Here is a 4,295-nt window from a genome sequence, read left to right as displayed (position 1 = left end):
AATAAGACAGGACAACAAGGGCACATGACTTTTTGATAATTTTCCCCATAATCTATCACCTCAGTCTAATCATGAGAAAACACCAGACAAAGCAGAAGTGAGGGCCATTCTGCAAAATATCCGGCCAGGATTTTTCAAAAATGTTAAGATTATAAAAACAAACAAACAACAAACAAAAAACAACATAAGAAAAGACTGAGTATGTGTCAGAGATTGAAGGAAACTAAGGAGCCATTATAACTCAAGGTAATATGGTATCTTGGATTGAATCCTGGAACAGGATTCAATCTAAATTGAATCTAAATTTAGATATTGGATATCTAAATTCAGTATCTAAACTAATATCTAAAAAGGTATTAGTGGAAGAATTGGTGACATCTGAATGTCATCTAAGGTTTGGTTAATAATGTTGCACCAATGTTTATTTCATAGTTTTTTTTTTTTTAAGATTTTATTTATTTATTTGACAGAGAGAGATCACAAGTCGGCAGAGAGGCAGGTAGAGAGAGAGGAGGAAGCAGGCTCCCTGCTGAGCAGAGAGCCCGATGCAGGGCTCGATCCCAGGACCCTGAGATCATGACCTGAGCCAAAGGCTCAACCCACTGAGCCACCCAAGCGCCCCTATTTCATAGTTTTGATGAATATGCTGTGGTTATGCAAGGTGTTAGCATTAGGGGAAGCTGAGAGAAGGGTATACCAGACCTCTGTATACTAGCTTTATTGCTCTTCTGTAAATCCAAACTATTAAATGATTAAAAGTTTGGAGAAAGGAAGATAGAAAGGGTCTGGTTAATAATAAGATCGAATATACAGAAAGGAAAAACCAAGGTATCCGTGAGAAAGTCTGTGTGTGTGTGTGTGTGTGTGTGTGTGTGTGTGTGTGTGTGTGTGTGTGTTGGTGAGTCTGTGTGATGTTGCGTGGGTCTGGGTGTGTGTATGTGGTCGGGGGCCATCTGGTGTGTGGGGTGTGTGTATATATGTCTCTGGGTGGATGACTGTTTATGTGTGTATATGTTGGAAGAGGGGTGAATTTACATGCACACAGCTCTACTGGGAGGGTTCTACTTGAATGAGAGTGAGCACAGCCTTAAATTTTGAGTCCTAGGCACCTAGGGTGCTTGCCTCACCCTAGACCTAGTTTAAAGAGGCTGCCAAGAAGAGCAAAAGATCACAGAGGGGGCACCTGGATTTGAACCAGGGACCTCTTGATCTGCAGTCAAATGCTCTACCACTGAGCTATACCCCCTGATGGCAATGAGCTTCACATAAACACTTATTTCCCTCTTATGAGTTACATCATCCTTCATAAATACCTTTTACAGCTGAGATTCTTCTTGGGTTTAAATTCATCTTCAATTCCCTTCCAGCCACACACCAGCTCCCAGAACATGTATACTCGTTCTCTTCCCAGCACCTAAAACTCCGTGTAATCCTCAGTATAATTTCCCGGTTTTTAAAATACAATACCAACTGCCCAGAAATCTCTGGGCACATCTATTAATTAGTGTTTTTCCCCCACACCCATGTCAATGAATGTTTTAAATATCATGAGTCACTAACGAGTATTGATTGGACAGGGAGGGAACCTTAACTGGGTATCCAGAAACTTCAGAGGTTCCGGTATAACTCTGAAATTGTAGGCAGATGTGTGTATGTGCACGTATTGGATATTGTGTATGTTTTTATCACATTTTCAAAGGGCAACTCAGGGTAATCTGTCACAGTTTACAGTCAAACAACGACAACAACGAGGTATTCCCAAGTCCAAAATTCATCTTTAATACCTCCAATGCCCATTCCCTTCAATTCCAGTCTGAGGATTTTTAATCTTGTGTATCTTTGAGACTGAGACGAAAGGTCAAGGGAATCTCTGCCATTGCAACAAATCCTCCCAGAGGAGGCCTGTCGCCTCCATAAAGCCGGGGAGGGAACAGAGCCGGAGCCTCAGCTCACCAGCCCTCGGAGAACCCAGATACTCCTTCCCAGCCACTCCCCTCTGAGGCCCTACAAGAACCTCAGATTTCATATCCGGTGTGCCCCAAAACAAACTTGCCACCTTCCAGCCCAAACCTGCACCTCTTCCTAATTTTGCTTTGTTGTCATAATAACAGCTCATATTTACCAGACACCTGCCAGACATAGTACTAAAGGTTCTGCCCATAACTTCCCAGGAGATCATTACAGAAATGCCATAAAACAGGTATTAATATGCACATATGGATTTTGCAGGTAGGGAAACAGAAGCACAGAGTGGTCACACAGATAGGAGGTACCAAGCCCGGGGTTCTGGTGCAGGCTCGGGGCTCAGGGCCAGGCCTGCCTCCCTAACCATACCATCAGCCTCCTCCCCATCTTGGTTGCTGACACCACCGTGTACTCAGTCATTTGGTCAAAACACTGACAGCCGTGGGCTTCTCTCACCTTCTCTTCTCCAGCTCCAGCTAATCTCTGGGTATTGCTGATTTTAGCGCTGACGTCACTTAGGTCCATCCCCACCCCTACACTGGCAATGCCACCACCCCCTAAATGGCCTTCCAGCCTCCACCGCTCACAGCCACCCTCCTGCGGCTCCCACAGCAGCCTGTTTAAAATGGAGTCTATCTAGGTCACAGCCCTTTAAATGCCTTCCCTAGAAACTCGAGTCACTTGGCACCAGGGGCAGGTTTCTTTTCACGTGAATCCTATCTGCCTCTTCAACTTCATCTGCTGACACTCCCGTATCTTGCTGTGAGCTCCAGCTGCCCCCACCTGCCTTGGCCCAGGCAGCCTAGTCTGCCTGCAACTCAGCCGCCCCTCCACACGGCCCTTCCTCCGCTCCATTTCAGTCCTATGAAAAAATATCATTCAGTTTTGAAACTGGGATTTGCCATTAGCAATTCAAGGAAGCCTCCCTTAACCTCCCCTCCTCTGGATGGAAGGCATGGTTGCCTCCTCTGCGTGCCCCACGTTGGCACAGCTCCCTGCATGTCCTGTCCCTCTGATTGCGTATTTGCGGGCGTGCTTCCTGGTAGACAGTGCACTGACGCCAGGGGCCGTGCCTTAGTCACCTTTGGGTTCCCGCTTTGCACAGTCCTGGCTCACAGTTGGTGCTCTGTGCTATTCAGGCTCTTCTAGAGATGCAGTGTGGCCTGGGCTGTGGGCAGGGGTTGGACTCTGACAATAGTCTGACCTCTGGCCCTCACCTGGGTTCTGAGTAAAGGCACCCGCAGTGGGAGTGTGGGGCTGAAGGAAAGGATTGAGAGGAAGAAAGGTAATAGAGATCCCCAGAGCTTTAGAGCAGGGAAAGAGTGCAGCTCCCTATACTTCGGGTCCATTCATGCTCACCCCAGCAGTGTTTTGTGAATGAAGACTTACTTTCCTAGGGCGCTGCTACAGTGTGGGCACAGTCACTAAATCACTGGGTTGACCCTGCAGCCCAAAGTTTCTAAAACTAGATGGACAGTTCTGGCACCTTGGGAGAATTGCCAAGTGGAATTTTGTCACAAAACTTTTAATACTAGGATGGTATGAGTAACATCATGAAGTCACTGAGAATGTGTGTTCTGAGTCCAAATCCTAGACCTTCTCTTTGTATATTTTCAACCATTAGCCAATTACCAAGAGTCTCCAAGTCTTTCTGTCTCCTCATGTAAAATGAAGAAACTGATGGTAGGGTATGTATCTTATAAAATTTTGGAGAGAAATAGAGGACAGAACTGATGTGAAGAATTCAGACTGGTGCCTGGCATATACACAAAGGATATTAGTTATCATTCTGCCATGAGTTATGGAAAATAATAGAGCCAAAGTTAATTCATATTCTCCTGAAGCAAAAATCAAATGTACAGGGGGCACCTGGATTTGAACCAGGGACCTCTTGATCTGCAGTCAAATGCTCTACCCCTGAGCTATACCCCCAGTGATATAAGCTTGTTTTTATAGTCTATTTCTCTCTCAACTCGCTGGTTCTGAAACCTCCAATGAATGACTCAGGGGAGCTATAATTAGAGCGAATGCTGCCTGGAAGGCGTCTGGGCATTACAAGCGTTAGAAGAAGTTTATTATGAAAAAAGACAGGAGTCTCGAGAATGAAGCCCTTGGAGCCCAGAAACTCTTCTTAGACTTCCCAATACCCAGAGGCTCTCTGCCCACCCTATCTCACATAAAGCGAATCTCAGTGCCAGGTAAAAATCATCAGGGTTTCCACAAATGGCAACATCAATATAATGCCGATGACTGGATTCTTGTCACACTTCCTTTAGAGCTGGGGCTCCTAGCAACTGAAATTCTCATTCCTCTTCATGACTTCACAGAAC

At 45.6% G+C, this 4,295-nt stretch overlaps 2 non-coding genes across 2 annotated transcripts; both read right to left on the bottom strand.

Moving 5' to 3' along the window:
* Positions 1-1,174: 1,174 nt before the first annotated feature.
* Positions 1,175-1,246, bottom strand: TRNAC-GCA (transfer RNA cysteine (anticodon GCA)). Its single transcript has one exon. It is a non-coding gene; the product is annotated as a tRNA-Cys (tRNA).
* A 2,579-nt stretch (positions 1,247-3,825) lies between these two features.
* On the bottom strand, positions 3,826-3,897 carry TRNAC-GCA (transfer RNA cysteine (anticodon GCA)). Its single transcript has one exon. It is a non-coding gene; the product is annotated as a tRNA-Cys (tRNA).
* Positions 3,898-4,295: the final 398 nt, after the last annotated feature.

The sequence above is a fragment of the Lutra lutra genome, chromosome 1 (genome assembly GCF_902655055.1).
Source record: "Lutra lutra chromosome 1, mLutLut1.2, whole genome shotgun sequence".
In the NCBI taxonomy this organism is placed as follows: Eukaryota; Metazoa; Chordata; class Mammalia; order Carnivora; family Mustelidae; genus Lutra; species Lutra lutra.
This window is presented reverse-complemented; position numbering and strand designations above follow the sequence as displayed.